The sequence below is a fragment of the Lepisosteus oculatus genome, chromosome 4 (assembly GCF_040954835.1).
Source record: "Lepisosteus oculatus isolate fLepOcu1 chromosome 4, fLepOcu1.hap2, whole genome shotgun sequence".
Taxonomy (NCBI): Eukaryota; Metazoa; Chordata; class Actinopteri; order Semionotiformes; family Lepisosteidae; genus Lepisosteus; species Lepisosteus oculatus.
This window is the reverse complement of record NC_090699.1, coordinates 58,980,546-58,999,485: the sequence shown is the minus strand read 5'-3', so window position 1 is coordinate 58,999,485 and position 18,940 is coordinate 58,980,546. Positions and strand designations below refer to the sequence as shown.

The 18,940-nt window shown below is 36.2% G+C and overlaps 1 protein-coding gene across 4 annotated transcripts in view; it reads right to left on the bottom strand.

Moving 5' to 3' along the window:
• grip2b (glutamate receptor interacting protein 2b) overlaps positions 1-18,940 on the bottom strand; it is a 290,064-nt gene that overhangs the window by 223,532 nt on the left and 47,592 nt on the right. The gene's annotated exons all lie outside the window — the stretch shown is intronic.

Genomic DNA, 18,940 nt, shown 5'->3' with positions numbered 1-18,940 from the left:
TAAAATAAACAATACTTGGCTACTTGGAGGACGTTTTAATTAAATGGTTTCTTTTTTCCATGATCTCTTATAAAATGTAATTTATACCCAGGCTATAATACCCAATAACTCCAAAGCAATCGGACACCCTATGCTACTACTGAATTAGAAAGGTTACTATGAGGAATTCTGTACAACTGAATCATATTTAAAAAACATCCACTTTTTGATCAAGAGGAGATTATGCAAATTGCCAAGTTTAAAAAGTTAAAATTTAAAGAAAACAGCATGATGTTCCATTTGATAATTTCATCCAATCATTGTTAAAAGTTATTTCTCCTAGGAAATCAGCCTTCCAGAACTATATATATATACTGTGTATATTCAGAATATATCTGACAATGCAATAAGCATTATTAAGTTATTAGCTTCCTCTTATTTGCTCTGTAATACATACAGTGCCTTGCGAAAGTATTCGGCCCCCTTGAACTTTTCAACCTTTTGCCACATTTCAGGCTTCAAACATAAAGATATAAATTTTTTATTTTATGTGAAGAATCACCAACAAGTGGGACACAATTGTGAAGTGGAACGAAATCTATTGGATTTTTGAAACTTTTTTAACTAATAAAAAAATGAAAAGTGGGGCGTGCAAAATTATTCGGCCCCCTTGCGTTAATACTTTGTAGAGCCACCTTTTGCTGCGATTACAGCTGCAAGTCGCTTGGGGTATGTCTCTATCAGTTTTGCACATCGAGAGACTGAAATTCTTGCCCATTCTTCCTTGCAAAACAGCTCGAGCTCAGTGAGGTTGGATGGAGAGCGTTTGTGAACAGCAGTTTTCAGCTCTTTCCACAGATTCTCGATTGGATTCAGGTCTGGACTTTGACTTGGCCATTCAAACACCTGGATACGTTTATTTGTGAACCATTCCTTTGTAGATTTTGCTGTATGTTTGGGATCATTGTCTTGTTGGAAGATAAATCTCCGTCCCAGTTTCAGGTCTTTTGCAGACTCCAACAGGTTTTCATCCAGAATGGTCCTGTATTTGGCTGCATCCATCTTCCCCTCAATTTTAACCATCTTCCCTGTCCCTGCTGAAGAAAAGCAGGCCCAAACCATGATGCTGCCACCACCATGTTTGACAGTGGGGATGGTGTGTTGAGGGTGATGAGCTGTGTTGCTTTTACGCCAAACATATCGTTTTGCATTGTGGCCAAAAAGTTCAATTTTGTTTTCATCTGACCAGAGCACCTTCTTCCACATGTTTGGGGTGTCTCCCAGGTGGCTTGTGGCAAACTTTAGACGAGACTTTTTATGGATGTCTTTGAGAAATGGCTTTCTTCTTGCCACTCTTCCATAAAGGCCAGATTTGTGCAGTGTAAGACTGATTGTTGTCCTATGGACAGACTCTCCCACCTCAGCTGTAGTTCTCTGCAGTTCATCCAGAGTGATCATGGGCCTCTTGGCTGCATCTCTGATCAGTCTTCTCCTTGTCTGAGCTGAAAGTTTAGAGGGACGGCCAGGTCTTGGTAGATTTGCAGTGGTCTGATACTCCTTCCATTTCAAGATGATCGCTTGCACAGTGCTCCTTGGGATGTTTGAAGCTTGGGAAATCTTTTTGTATCCAAATCCGGCTTTAAACTTCTCCACAACAGTATTACGGACCTGCCTGGTGTGTTCCTTGGTCTTCATGATGCTCTCTGCGCTTTCAACAGAACCTTGAGACTATCACAGAGCAGGTGCATTTATACAGAGACTTGATTACACACAGGTGGATTCTATTTATCACCATCAGTCATTTAGGACAACATTGGATCATTCAGAGATCCTCGCTGAACTTCTGGAGTGAGTTTGCTGCACTGAAAGTAAAGGGGCCGAATAATTTTGCACGCCCCACTTTTCATTTTTTTATTAGTTAAAAAAGTTTCAAAAATCCAATAGATTTCGTTCCACTTCACAATTGTGTCCCACTTGTTGGTGATTCTTCACATAAAATAAAAAATTTATATCTTTATGTTTGAAGCCTGAAATGTGGCAAAAGGTTGAAAAGTTCAAGGGGGCCGAATACTTTCGCAAGGCACTGTAATTGCCGAAATTGTGGAATATATATATTTTTAATAAAACAATGTCTTGTGAATTATATTTCTGAACATGAAAAATTTAAGAAATAGTACAGTTTTTACATTACTTTTCTTGCACAATTTAAAGCATACTACAGGCAAACAGGCTGGCATAACAAGAAAAAAGTTATCTTTAAAATGGCATCATTTCTGGCAAACAGAACGGCAGCAGTATAAGGTTTACAGAGAACATATCAACAAAAGAGAAAATGAGCAATCATCTTGATCTGTAAGGAAAACCTTTACAGGACTTTGTCAAACCTATGCCAGAAATACAAATAACCATCTAACAATCTATATCACAGTACTCTATTAAATACAAATAACCTATTACTTATTGTTTGTGTAAAAAAAAATAAAAAATATATGCTCAGCCTAATTTAAATTCAGATAAGATAGCCTGAACTATACAGTAATCTTGGTTTGCAAAGACTACCCCTTTTACCCAACAGAAAAATAAAAGCTAGATAATGGCACAGCTTTAAAAATGGCAAGAGGGGAAATAAAATCCCATTGTGAATAAAATGCCACTAAAATTAAAGGGCAATAAATAAACAAAAAATTATTTCACAACCTGAGTTATGAGAAAATATACCCTATAATGTGAAATAAGATTTTTTTTTTCACAGGCGGAGCCTTTGCCCTCTAGATGCTGGTAAGATTAGCTGTTTAAAGCCTTTAAATATTTCTTTTTCTTGATACTATCATATTTGACAATATCAGCTTTATTTTTTTCTGAAACTCCATTTTCTTAAGAATTAACTTTGTTACTTCCTCTGCCTGTTCCACTGCTTGGCCCATTCTTACACAGGCTTCCTGCCAAAATAAGCTTCTCACCTATTTTTATCTGACACTCCCTTGTTTTTGATTTGGGACTCCTGCTAGAAATTGGATGTCATCCACTCTGTATAAACACACTGCTATAATATTGCATTGATGGAGTTTCCTCATCAAACTGCTGGATTGACTGTCACATTCTTCAAACAGTGCTTTCTGTGTAACGTCAGAAAACTAAAGTATTTCAGCACAGATCTTTGCAGATTCTACACAGTCCATAGAAACCTTTGGAATGTTCCTATGGTAGTGAATGCACATTTTTTTAAATCTGTTTGCCATTACATTAAACGGTATACTATTATAATGCTATATTACAATCACTGGAAGTTCTAGACTAAAACAAAGCCAAATCAATACTACTTTCACTGTGCATTGTCATGCAAGTGAAGTCAGACAGCCAGCAGCTGGTACAATAATCCCTTCTCAATAATACCAATATAAATCCTTTAGCATATTTATAAAGACAAAAAACCCAGTGATACAAGAATATGACTATGGCTTGCATCTTTCTATACCCTTCTCTTGCCCTAAGAGCAAGCACCTCTACACAAAGATTGTCATAACATGGGCATTCAATTATCTTAGCATCTTTTACCAATTCCTTTGTAAGAGATTCGGTTGTTGATGAAATCTGCAAAATTTCAATTCCATCAGTACAGTGGTTCACAAGAAGAGAATTCTGAAACGGTTTTCAAACGTGTGGATCAGGTTGTCATCATAGCTAGTGCAGAGTTATCTTCCCCAATAAAACTGCCCAGAGACATGTTCCTAGGCTACGCTGTCTCAACTACATTTCAGTACACTAAACAAAATAATGGTCATTGTGGAACCTAATATTGTATGAATGAAACATCATGAAATTTGAATGGGATAAAGTACTGATCTCCTAGTACTATTACTACTTCAATTCTGTAGGTCTGTCAAATCCTAATTAATAGGATGCAGAAACAAAACATATTGAAAGTTTATGTGGTGTTACTCTCCTGGCCAAGGGAATGAGAACCTGAGGATAAGCGTGAGGCTGAGAGGGCACCTCATGACCTCATGAGGAATGAAACATGGAGCCGCTACAAGGGTGGGTGCAACCATTGAAGCGCAAAAGGGGGTGCTCAGGAAGCAAGATAGTTATCTGTACGATGGCGGAACCCGGCAATTTGACCTCAACCTGAACATTTGTTTAAATAACTCCATATAGACTTTATTAATACTACAACCAAAACTGAAGTGCAATAAAATCACACCTGCTAAGGAGAAATAGTGTACACTATACTATAATGTGACTCAGTGAGTTTATTAACCCTAAGCCTGATACTGAGTATTTGTAAACTGGTCTGGGTATACTGTATGTAGGAATAACTGACTGACCGACCTTTTCATCGTAAAAGGACTGTCATTCTTGTTTAATACGAACAAAGAGAAGACAATGGAGCTTAAACAGTGTTTCTGTGAAAGTGAAATGCTTCTCAGTTAAAAGCTCCTGACAAGAAGTCTTTGAAAGGCACTTTGTCAGCCCATCTTCTTGATTTCTACTCATTCTGTCAGATCATGTAGAGTCATCCTCCAGGATTCCAATCACAGTTGCAAGAGGGCCAGGGGGCCTATTTTATTTTGACTGACTCAATTCTAATCTCTGTTGTTTTATACTTACAGCTACTAAAAACAATTCTTTCTTCTGCTCCTAAACCACAGTTCCCCTCAGGCCTTATCACTAGAAAACAATCCTATGTTACCAAAAAATACATATATAAAAACACATTTTGCACTAAGAAAAGGCAGACAAATATTCAGATATGTAACACGTGTACAACCCATTACAAGTGAAATAGTCATGGCTGAAATGCACTGTGCTTTAACAATGTTATTTTATGGATTTACACAGATGATTACCAACCTAAATTGGCATTATGTACAGTAGTCTAAAGGATCTATTTAATTTATTCTAGAATGCTGTACATTTCTCTCAGTTGTACTCCGGTGCCCATGAGTCAAGCAGATCTGTCTTGAGGTGCTTTGCAACTTCTTTCTCCCGATCTACTCCACATGACAATCTTGATTGTTGGGTTAATGATGTAACACAGCAACAACGTTCTGCAACAGCAGGCAGTGTCATAATGCATTTCCCAATCTATTTAAACTACCAAGGTTTGTCACAGTGCACTGCCTGCAACAAAACAGGACGCTGGGCCATGAAAATGATCAGACAGGGAATCCTAAAAAACCTTCTACTTGCTGTAAAAGGAAAATCAAAGCTCTTGCTTTGCAAACTTGAACACCCCTGCAGATAGAAAGTTCTAGCACTTTTAAATGGCACAGGACTGTCTTCCACAATTCTGCAAAACAAGACATTCGCTGCCGCAGCCATCTGACCATGAGAAATGTACTGACAGTGACAATTGTACAGTATTCATGGAAGGCCGAATTTATTTTGTGAGAAAAACCCAGGTGCATATGTGTTTTAAAGTGTACTTTAAATTGTGAAGCATCTATTTTGCATCGCTAGCGATAGCAAAATAGGATGAATCAGCTTCAATTTAGATATGAATCAAAATTTTATAAGCTGTTAATTGGACTGTTGAATAGGTACTAAGCCTAAAAGAGTGTCAGGCTTTGCTGTGTTGTTGAGAATAAGAAGGGGAATTTGGACTTGTGATACAGGTGATACAGATAGCTGCAGTATCTGTAGCCTAATCTATGAAGTCATCCCAGTGTCAAAATTCTGCACTTCATATCAGGGTATTATGAACTAAAATTTGAGCACAAGTGCCATATATTCCTATTAGCATCTACCAAAGTAGATTAGTGTTAATGTATACTTCAGATGTGAAGCATTCTATTTCATTGGCTGTCAAATCTGTCGAACAGTATTAGCATAAAATACGATTAGAACTGCTTTGATTCTGGATGACAGCATAATGTACATGTACTTATCCATGCAATACCCTTTAACTCAATTGTAGACCTTAACATCAATGTAAACAGTAGCCAAATCATACTAGGTAAGATTCAAGAGTTATCTGTACAATTTATTTTAACAAAAAAAGTAAAACAATGTTGAGGAAAAGTGTTATTTTGAGAAATGTTACACAGTAATAAAAAGGTACAGAGATGTTTTATATGAAAACATTAAGTCATTCGTTTTTATTTCTCACAGTCAATATTTTGTTTAATCTCCCGCTTCCTCTAGTAAAGTTTTATTTTATTGAGTTCTAAATAAAATACATCACTACAAAAGGGGCACAGTTATATAGCTTGAAGACAAGAGCACCATCACCATCTTGTTTCTTTTGAATTAAGAGGAGCCACATCTTCTCATCCCTGAATTCATATCATTTTATTTTTGAATTCATATGACATTATCTGTTTTGAATGTGGAATAGTGGTTAACTTTCATTTTCACAATTCTTTAAAAGACTTTTGAAAGCTTCTGAAATGTCTGCAAAGGATACTTGTTTCCAGGCTATACTCAGCTAGATACTCAGTTCTTTCAACCTTCCCATGTGTGACAAACTTTGTGGTATCAGTATTACTCTAGACACTTTGTTCTGGAACTTTTACAAAGCAGCTATCCCAATTTTAAATTCTGATCAGATCAAACATACGTTCCTAAATGTTATTATATTACACCACCGCAATGTTTTTGAATGTTTTTATATGAAAGAACATTATTCAGACATGTTTTCTAGACAATTACATTCATGAGAATGAAACAGAATATACACAATTAATGAAAACACAAGTCAAAGTTTTATAGCTACAGCACATACTGTATATAATGTTATTTATAGAACATTTTAACAAGTGAACTCATAAAGAGGGTACATTCATTTGGTTATGTATTACTGTGATCAAGTCATGTGATTTCATAAAACACCAAGGCTTAGTGTCTTTTATTTGAGGTGTTTCAAATTTGCCAGCATGAGATGATTAAGAACCTGTATAAACAGCCACTCAAGGAGACATGAGTTTAATTAACACAAGAACAGCAAAAGACAGAACCATACAATGTGTGAGTAATGAAGATCTCCTGGTTGTTATTGGCAGGAGTGAAGGTGTCCTGTCTGTAGGAGGAACTGACTACCCCCAGAAAAAAACAGGAAACTAGCTTGACAAAGGACATGCCACATCCGGAAAGACAGTTGGTCACCACATCGGCTCAGTCCTGTCACATCCATTTGATCTATATGCGTAATTGCTGTCAGGCTGCAATGGCTACAGTATGAGAAATTCCTGGAAGACATTACCTGCGCATCAGGAGAATGACTGTAGCTCACCATCTGCGTTGAAACAAACTGCTCAGGGCCATTCGGGAGAACTTTGACAGCTGAGATATAAATTGCCATCTTCTCTGGGTCAGTGTCTGTTTTAGAAGGTGGCACCAAGAGTGGCAGAGTGTGAATGCGTTCACCAATGAATGCTGGTGCCAATTGTTGCATTGTTCAAGCTAAGCATGACAGGCCAGTCTCTTCAAGCGGGATGCATCTGAACCAGGAAGAGAGGCCGGACATCCCAAAGTTTTCAAGATGTATGCATCAATTCATAGAACGAGTGTGGTCAAAACCTGTAAAAAACTCATAACTTTTCTGTTCACACACCTAGCATAAGTGGGGGGATCTATATATTTGTTCACATATTCTGTGTTTTTTTCCTATCAGTGCTTACAATATTTGAATAATGCCACTATACCTGAGTGTTTCCATTCTTTGTTTGCAGCTGTATTTAATGCCTGTACTTAAAGAATGCTTCAGCAGCAAGAGAAAAACAATCTGTTAAACAGCGAGTTCAAGTAATAAATTGTTTTCCTTCCATGATTGCGCTTTAAATCATTTGTAATTAAAGCACTTAAGGTAACAAGAAAAAACAGAGCTGCTTTTGGTTTTAATCACACAGTGAACTTAAAAGCCCACAATTACTGCATGTTAACCCTGGATGTCTGAATATTTGTTCATTTGTAAGTTGATCCTTTAGTTATCAGCTCTGAGAAATGCAGTAACTGATTGTGGAAAGCAAGCAGAAAGGACTAAACGTTAATACACTTGATGCTTAACACTTGATACCTGAATATTTTTCCAACCCTCTTACAGTACATAAACCCATTAAAAGGAGTTAAGGGTGAAACAACCATTGTCAGAATAACAATTAATAAATTAATTTTACTAATTTAAAATACTATTTTATTTTGAAGAATTTAGCTGATTTTTTAAAATATTGGTGTAATGTCGCTGCTTTTACCTAACGAAAAAGAAGTTTTCTAAGGCAGTGATGTGAGCCCAGGTACAAGACAAGCAAGCAAGCTGGTGTAAGCATACAGAAAACACAGTTGAAGTCAAATCCAAAATTGAAAGTGAAGCAAAGTTCGTAGCCAGACTTACACAAGAATGAAGCACACAATGATATCCAAGGCCGAGGTGAAGAAACAAAACAAAGTCCATAGCCAGAAGAAAAGCACGAGGGATATTCCAGCGTGAAGTCCAGTAAACTAAGCAAGTTTGTAAAAAGGGTCAGAACACAGGAAAAACAAGGAGAAGGAGAATGATGAGACCAAACATGGAACTCTAAGACTAAGCAAGGAAGTGGTATAAAAACTGGTCTTAATTATCCTGTTCTAAAGTAGGTAAGTAATGGTTAATTACACTCAGGTTGAATTGATCTTCCACCAGAGCTTCGAGTCACAGCAGCTTTCTTTTCGGCTGTTCAAGTAGGAACTCTCCTGGTTGCTGTGGTGTTCCAAACGTGTTGACCAGCACTTCGGCAGGAGTGGGAGTGTTAATTTACTTTCATGGAAATAATAGGAATAATGATTCCCAATATTGAGTAAAGCACAATATCCTAAATCTGCAATACCGTAGTTACTGTAGCATTTCAACATATGAAAATGATGGAAAAAAGAGCAAATGAACACGGTACAAAACTATAGTTTCTTAAATTCTTATATGAAATGCATAATTGAAATATTTATGTTATAACGTCTTGAGATCCTTTAAAATGAGACTTTGTAATTTAAGATGGAAAGACGTAAATTGAGTAATTTATATGACTTAGTGCCTAGTTTGTTTGGAAAATTAAATCCCAAATACACTGAACAACACAATTGTGAAGGAGCAACAACTGAATGGCTTATTAAAAATACAATTTTTACTTTTAGGTAAACACAGCAAAAGACATACAATGTATAAATATATGCAAGAGTTGCAATTGCTTTAATAGTGTTCTGTCTGCCTTAACAGCAAACCAAAGAAATATCATCTAAAAACTGAGAAATTAAAGCCGAGAATTCTAAATCCTTTCAAATTGTTGTTGATAAAGCATTCAGACAATATTTAACATTCACAGTCTACTTCTATTTCTCCCTCTCAGGGGTATAATGTATGATAGATTATCCACACCTGAAATGTTGATTCTAAGTCTTAGATGAAAATTAATGAATATTCAACAGAAGTCTCTGAGCTGATCTCAGCTGCTTTACCTAGGCAGTAAAAGCTAACTGAGAACTTAATTTTATTTACTTTATCAACAGACTATGGCTATGTGGGACAGGATTTATTCTACCTAGGCCACTCATTTTATTACTAGAATCAGAGGTGATTTCTAATGAACAAGCAAAAAGGATTTCAATATTATCTATAATTAAGATGCAAAAAGTTCTTCATTTAAAGGTTAATAAATTCAAAATAAAACAGAATATACCAGATACCTTCAAATACAAACTGTGATCTTTACAGTGGTCCAACACTCCTTTGTCTTTAACACTGTATTTTGTTACTTCAATGAGCTGCACCAGAAAACTGTTTCACAATATTGGCAGCACAATTAAGCTCTGTGCTGCAACTGACAGCTTAATCATGAAACCTAGCAGCACCTCTAATGCTGAAATAAACCAGGAAACCATTAAAAAATTGGAGTCTGTGAGCCCTCTTTACAATGACCCCAAGAGCTACATAAATGTAAAATACAAACAAGTAATTTCCCTGCAGCTATTAAGCTGCTTATTTAATATCTCATTAAGAATGAAGAAAACCAAATGAGTCAGAAACTAAGTAGGTGGTACATAAACCAACAGTACTGTAATAAGTGTTTGCACATATTGCTGACATTTTTTCAGCTCCAGATACCTCATGTGGTACAGCTATCTGAAGGCATTTGGTGTTGGCACTGAATTCCATTTGTCTTCCTGCGAAGTAACCTTGATCAGATATCCAGAATTCCACCCCTTTGTCAAGGGTAAATTCCAAACAAATAGAATGGCTGTGAGCGCCAGTGGCCTGAATAATTGTAGACAAGACACATCACAGTAAAATCTCATCCATGCGTGACCGTGTCGCTATAAGCCAGGAACAATGTTGAAATTTTCAGTTAGGCTCTTGATATACAGTAGTAGATACAGTACCGATTTTTTTAAAGAACGAACTCAACATGGCAGTCGTTGTTTGCAGAATAGAGTCCTGGCTAACTAATTTTGACGAGGTCCTGGCAGCGCTCAGCCAACTATGCACAATCGCTTCAGGAACCGTGTTTGCAGCTGGCTGCTCTCATGACCCAGGGTTGAATTTGCATTGTCAGAGCTTCTCCTCTCTAAGTAAGCGATTTTACTGGTTGGGTCAATTGGGAGCTCCTTATTTAGTTTGGAGTAACTTAACTATCCCATTTTTTCTTTAAGGTAAGGCTTTGTATTTGATGGATTATTTCTCTGCACAGCATGCATGGACTTCTGGGTAAAAAAATCATGGCATTTTCCAAGGTTTCATGACCACCGAAACTCAATTTTAACACATCTTCACTGGCTCCCCATTGCGCACTCAGTGAAAAATTTTAATCTTAAGTGTTAAAGCCCTCTGTAGCAACTCCCTGCAATACTCAGCATTTCTCGTTTGTTCCTGTGTATCAAGCAGAGCTTTACACTCTGCTGCGGCGTACCTTTTAGTAGCACTTTCTTGTAATTTTTTGAGTCTCAGGGTGAAAGCTTTCAGCTGTCTTTCTCCACAGCTCTGGCACTCACTCAATGCTAATTTAAGATATGTTTAACTCTTGCACAGAATTTAAATACAGACTAAAGACGTATCTGTTTACTCAGGCATTTCATTAGTGGTTACCTTTTCTTCTTGTTCCATATTTTTTCATATACATTTTTTTAATATGCATTTGTGTTCAATCGCTACTTTGATTTTTTCTTTGTCTTCTTTTCTTCGTTTTAACCTGTAGTGCCCTGAACACAGTTCGTGCACATAGGCACTGGAATAAATCCTTATACATCCTTGCAATCTTTGCAAACTAAAAGGTGGACTATGGAGACTATTTGACTGGCTACCTCATACAGTATATAACCTGCATGTCTTTGGGAAGCAGGAGGAAACTAGAACATCTGGCAAAAAAACATACAAGCATAGAAAGAACATGAAACCACACAGAAGGCACCCCAGCCTGGAACTAAATCCAAGACCCAAAAGCTGTGAGAAACTAGAACTAACCTCAATTATACCATACATAATAAAATAGCAGTAATTAGTCCCAGTGTACTGTACAACATTTATTAAGTAAATATGTTTACTCTAAGTGGGGACCTGTGTCACTCTGCAAGCTGCAAAGAAACAAACAGAGGTAAATTCCATGCTAAAAAGGTATGTGTTCAATGCCAAACATCTTGAACTTTTTTCTGCTTTCTAGCATCAAAATCATATCTAATTGTACTACAATAAAAGGAAACCTATAAGAATAGCCATGTTTTCATTGTCTATTCTTTTATTTCAGCTGTACGCCACCTAGTATTTGTCCCATAAATTACAGACCCAGCTGGCCTTTCGCTTGCAATTCAAAGAGTAATGAACCACTCTAGCCCGCATACATGTCTTGTATGGCAATACACAGAATGACAAAATAGAAAAGAGGTTTTTCATTTTCAATGGACTGAAACTGTAGTCAATTGTCTCTCTATCTTCAAATGGTAGCTGTTCATCTAGATTCAGGGCACATAAGATTGTCTAGCATAAAAGGAGCTCAATTGATCTGGGTTACCCACTGTGGGGACTTCTCAGAGACTCAAATATTGGAGCTATTAAACAACTCTGGAATAATCAATAACTAGTAACTAGTAGAAAGATTAGAAACATTTACGATAAAGTGGAGACTTGCTGAGTTTGAAACAACAGCATAGGAGGCATTCAAAATGTGTCATTTTCTGTACTAGGCTTAAAAGATATCATTTCCTGGATTAGGTAACCCCTACTGATACAGGCAGGTTGAGGTTAAGGGACAAATGCACCAGTATTTGGTACTGTTACAGTCATAGGCAATTTTAACATTTTGAACAAATGGTGTAAAGTACGATGGGAAAATCTTTTCAGGGCAGCTGAGGTTGGAACTTAGTTCATTCTGACAGTGCAGATAAGGACAGATTCAACATCACTTAGTCTGCATGAAGACATTTTTATCATTTAATATTTATAAGTGCTTAAAATTCAGTTCCTTAAAAACATTTTGATAAAGACATTTTCCAAAGTTTGCCAAGACATAATATTTTACATGATAATTGCTAACTTACAGTTCCATGACTTTTAAATTCAGACAACATTTGAATTAAACACTGCTCTCAGCAGCTGGTAGCCTGAAGAGCTTAAATAATGAATTTAATAAATGTGTTTTGGTGCTTTTAGCTACCCAAGAGGCTTACACACCAAAGGGGGTTTAAAAGCTACAAATTTACAGATGTCAGGAGCAGGTGAAAAAAGATGAGAACAGAAGTAGAATACACCAGCACTCACAAATAGCTAAACCTTATTTTTACATTGCCAGGATGCTAAAGATTTGGGATTATAAAACAATTTAAACTGTACGTGCACAACTTACTTTTAATTACTGCTGTTCCGCTTCATATTCATTCTTCATGCCACTTTGCTCAGTATAATGGATCCTGTAGTTCTATGCCCACCCAAGATCTATACAATAGATGCAGGTTGTGTTCTGATCCTGGATCACCAAGTTCCCAGAATCTTTACCAGACATTAAGATTCGGTCAACTGAGGAGAGATTATCAGCTCCCACACTTGTAAAATAGTATCTCCGTTCAGTGGGATGCTGACTCTCACCTCAGATATTAATTATATGCAATTCCAAAAGGATTTCAAAATGTATTGCATTTTGAAGCCATTTCTAATTATATAGCTAGAAAGCAACACCTGGTGCACCAGGCCATCAGCTGTGTAGCTCAAGAGATTTTTAAGAAAGCTTAAAGAGTTATGTTTTTTTTAAAGAAAATGTAACATTCTTAGCAACAGCTGCTGGGCTAATGCTGGCTAATGCTATTAGCTTTACACTTACTGTAACTCAATGCTTGGGTTGGGTTACTATATAAAAACTGCTATAGTAGCAGTGCCAACACTAGTCCATTGTTAATAGGTTAATAGTTATCTTCACTGTATGGTGACAACTTTGGTTCAGACTTTGTAGACTGGCAGAGCAGGTGCAGCCTCAACAAGCAAAATAATATGGATTAATAGTTGCTGGCATGTTATTGCTGATATTGACATAGCAGTGGCCAATATCTCTGTTATGCATCATTTGACCATTTATAAAAAACACTTTATTTGTGTTATTTTTACATCCTTCACAAGACTGCACCCAGAAGGAGTAAATGCTATAATCATTAGTTCAAATATGCACCTGTATCTGAAGTCATTTTCAATCCTTACCCAGACCAGCTCTCTCCAGATTTACTAATGATATAGTTATCCTATTATTATTCATTTCATATTCCAGGCCATAGCTACATGAACGACAGCAAACAGGTTCTAGGTATGCATATCCGTGAGTCTGGTTCCCTTAAGATCTTACTGATCCTGCTCAATAATTCATTATTGGGAGCTCTTCTTCATTCAGTATTGTCTTGGCACTACAATGACCTGAAGAATCAATTTTTATAAGGGAAGTCAGAGCTTCCTCACAAGCTGGTGATTGTTTGGGTTCCAGCAATAATCTGCTTCATGGCTCAGGTAATTTCTTTGTGACATCAATTCTGAATTTCATGATATGCAAGGCAAATGTCAGCACTTTAATCTGTGAAGAATCAAAAGATGCTTGTCATATGCATGAGCACCAAGTCTCTAATAAGATATCATCCAAACACTAGTCTATTCAAAAGTGTAAAACCTAAAGGGAAATGCAACAAACGCTATATAAAAAACTGTCGAGATGGCTGGGTTTTTTAAATATCACAAAAACACATATAAAACATCATTATACTGCAGATAAAAGTTCTGCAACAGAACTTCTAAAAAGCACTGTTAATTAAATCGGTGAACATTTAAAGAATAATTTTTTTTTTAGGTAAAATGTAGTAGAGTAGTGGTGATAGGTTAAATGTTAAATCTAGGCCCCATAACCTGCAGGACATTACTCCTGTTTTAAAATGCCTATTGCCTGCTTAAAAATTAAACTGTCAAACAATACAATTACAAACTATATGAAAATAAATATTATACTTACTAACATTAAAACATCATTGATAGTAATGTTTACAAAGATAATAAAATTGGGGACATAAGCTGTAAAAGTTTGTGTATGCAATACATTTTACCATGATCAAAGTACATCATTGAACTATTGTAGTGTCTAGGAAACTTTTTAATGAAATGTATATTGGTGAATGTAAACTTAAGATGATTTTCTGTTTTATATCATTCTCAGTATTATAAATTATTTTTTATCTATTCACAAATGAATATTCATATTTTCTCTATTTACTTATTTTCTGCAATAGTTTAAAACAGATAAAACACCTATTTTATTCTCAAACCACTATATATACCCTGCTTCTGGCAAAGAGATCATTCTAACATATTGTACTTTATAAAGGTTTAGCTTCAACAAGGAACAAAGAAATATCTCTGTAGTTGTCAGAAACTACACAGATGGATTGGATTGAAAAACAAAAATGTCTTCATTTACTTCATGAAGAAGATATTACAAACCAGGCCTAAGATCAGACTTTATGACAGAGGCTTTAATAGTTATACTGAGTATTTCTCTTGGTTTTCCTGCATCACATATTAACTCATTCAGACTTGACATGTCCTGTTTTCAACAAAGTAAAGCACCTGAATTTATTTTTTTAGGAAGCTGCGTTCAATACATATCAGACATTTAGAATTACAAACGACAAGGCAGACTGAATCCCGCACTTTGTCTCAAACTTTCTCTGTCTTCTGTAGGCATTATATTTCCTAATATTCATGATCACTGGGCATGCAGAAACAATTACAATTCATCACATTCATCGAACGACAGGAGAGGTTTAAATTGAAAGAATTAAATTTACATATCCAGGCATATCCAAGAACTTCACTTGGCCTTTCTCACTTGATTATGCATCCACAGTCTGCAAATTCCCCTCTAATCCTTTTTAGGTGAACATGAAATTGGGTGCTGCAGAGATGTGGAGTTGTGGGGGTTGGGGCAGAGCAATACAGATGAGAAAAAAGCTGCTAACTGCAGTATCTGCCCTTCAAGGGCTGGACATTAATGGTTAATGGGTTTTTTTTAAACTCCTGTTTCTTTATTATTAAAGTTTTTTTTTATATATATATAGATAACTGCTAGAACTAAGGAGTCCAGTCAATTTCCCTGCAACATAAAAATGTTTTCACATCCTACTAAATGTTAATGTTATATACATACAGTATGTGTTATTTTTTTAAACCATCCATTGTTTTCTGTATCTAATAATAAATGATTAATATGAATTTTGACAAATGATTTGGCAGGTGCACGCAAATAATTCCACTGTACCATCAACTGCACTGGCATTTGATGTTATTTTTTAATGAGGGTAAATAACTTGGAGATGAAGAAGACTTCCATCAAATTGTTTAAGAACAGTCCAGTTAACTCGCATTGATTTTTAATCTCCAAGCTTTCCTGAAGGCATTCCAGTCAGAGCTGAAACTGGCCCTAGTTTTCTGATCTAATGTCAAGGTGGACTTTTCAGTTATGGTCAATAACAAGCCACAAAATTAAAATTTCAGCTGGCAGAATGCCTTTCCGAACGGCAGTCTTTGTTCATTTTACAGCAGAAATTACCTGAACTTCCAACTTCCACAGCTTACACACATCAGTTAATACAGCAGAGGTCGGTATGTTTCCCAGATGAGAACATTCTTTCCTTCGATCATACCTCATTTGCCAAACCATTTGCTAACTCTAATGCCTGAAATGTCCTATAAGTGTCTGATAAGGTTTCTGTAATATTTCAGGGAGAAATCTGTCAAAATCTCAAATAGTTCCTGTCTATTAACATAGACTAATAAACATGATTCTACAAGTTAATTTTAGCACTGTCCTCCAAATTAATATGAGAATGCAACTATTAGAAATATTAATAAACAGGAGAATGTATCTGAAAAATACTAAAAAGAGGATACACAAGTGTGAAAAAATTGGTTATTTTTACTATAAACATCCAACATATTACCTGGTCACTTTGTTCTTTCTAAATCATGGAAATAAAACACAAAAAAGAGGGTGCTTAATACTCATTGTTCACCAGTGGAGCAGTAGTAACACCAACTTGAATCTGTTGAATATAAGGCCATTTGAATTATTAATGAAGAGGTGCTATTTAAATCCCATAAAAATTTACAACCTGCCTATGGAGGTTATTAAGGCAATCGTGGCAATATCTTCCCACATAAACAGGAATATAGGAGATGATGTGTGAAAAAATTGAGCCACATTTCCCCCGGGTACAATACATTGCATTTTTTTTTCTGCACTGGAAAAACCCTTTCTATATGTGTGTGCCTTTAACCATAAACGTGTCTGCAATGAAGAAATACTGGAAACATGGCTTGTACTTCTCTCAGTTTGTTTTTCAGCAATGCTGAAAACGCATCAAGCAGGTGCATTTGTTAATCAACAGCTGTAGCCTGAGATGAATCCACTTACAATCTATATCAAAATACTGCTTTGACTCAACCCACAATCTTCCCATCTTCATACAACTGGATGCTTGAACACTGCTTCTTTACTGGTATGGAACATGGTAGGAAGTTGTTGAATTGATGGCAAATCAGTAATTCAGGCCTGAGTAGTGAATGCAAACCTATGATAACTTCAATTGAACAAAACAATTGAGGGAACAATGAAAAGATACCCCGATGTATGCAAAAAAAGAGAAAGCTTGTGTTTGTAGACGAGGTCTCAAAGACACAATGTCATGTCACTGCCAGGATTAATCCCTGTGTAGGTACACTGTTTTCACTCTGAGGGTGACAGGATTAATCCCTGTGTAGGTACACTGTTCTCACTCTGAGGGTGATATAATCAGAAACATGACTTAAATCAAACAGAAATGTAATGCTTTAACCCCACAATCTGAAGGGCAGAAGCAAATATCCACCGCTCTCTGAAGAAGTGAAATGCACCATGAATTGTTCTGTATCACTAAGGTCAATACTGCAGCAGACATTTAAACTAATAGAGGGTGACATTCATTATGAGGATCAGGGTTATCCCTAGATTAGGGCTGAATTAGGAAAAGGCCAAGAGATCTTATAAAATAGGATCTTCTGCTAGTCAGCCCTCAGATTCTGACCACACAGATGAAGAAGCAATATGTGGTACATGGACAAATCTCACCATCTAACTGCAATGTTTATTAAACTGTGCTAATGAATCACCCAGTTGTGCAGTAGTTATCGAACACTTGGCTTCCAAATCAGGTTTAGCAAAATTCATGACTGCTGCCAACAGAAAGAAGAGCACATTGATGGACTCCTTTAAAAAAAGGTTCATTACCTTTTTCCTGGGAGAATGGGAGTATACCTGGTAATCACTTACAATATTTTAAGAAAACATTTTGGACAGTTTATTTTTCCATTCCATTTTTATGTATTTTATTTTTCGTGAAAGTACTGGTGGGATATTAATTTTCTTCACAGCTTTTTAAAACATTGTCAATTTTTTAACTGCTGTTAAAAAAGCAGCTACAAGAAAACCACAACTGTTTCAAAATTACAATTCCTCTTATTTGATGTTGATGCTAAAAATCACATCACAAATGTTTTTATTTCTTGGGCATAATTAGTTTTATGATGTTTTGTTGTTCACTTTCTATGCATTGCTAGTTTTCTTTGACTAAGAGATGTCTTAAGCATTAGCTCACAGATCACAGTTAAATAATGGGTTCAGATTATTTCCTGTTGTATAACATAAAAGGTTTGTGGCAGTAGACAGAGCTGCAGCTTTCATGTCCTATTACATTCCACATCTCTTCGCTGAGTAACCTCAGAAGCTGTTTTTTCTGCCCTAAAGGTCCTTTAATGTTAACCCTTGGAGATCCAATCCTTATATATCTCCATTGGTTACATCACCAAAGTAACTTCTTCTGAAAGTCGAAGCAGTCTTCTTCTGCAATGCAGCGCAGACAACTTGCAAAGGCTAAGCAGTCACTTATAAAGTGTTTATGGTGCAGTTTTCAATGAACTGCAGTGTCTTCCAATGACTAAAAGAGAACCTAATTCAATTGTTTAAAAAATAATCTGTCAATCCCTTGGACTTCTTTGGAATCAAGAGTGGAAAATGAATTAGTAAAAACTATGGGGATGAAATCAAGAAGCAGATCTTCACACAAAGTGTTGTGGAAGGATATAAAACAAGCTAACCAACCATGTTGTTGATGATAATAAACTGCCCCAAAATAGGCAGGATTAGACTGTCAGATCAATCAGTTGCTAGCAACCAAATAGAGTAGAGTAGATGGGGTGAATGACCTCCTCTTGCTTGTAACCTTTCTTATACGTTCCTCGTTCTCCAAGTCAGAAAAAATGAGACACTAAAAACATTAACAGTTTTGCTTTTTAATCAAAAATGGATAACAAGAGCTGTCTGCTGTACTAGTACTCGAAAGTACTCTATAAAAAGTACCAGAAACTAAACTAAAGCATGAAGCCTGAACTCAGAACTTCCTACTGTAAGTTCCTATCACTCAAAGCCCACTCAAAGATGAGGTCTCTTGT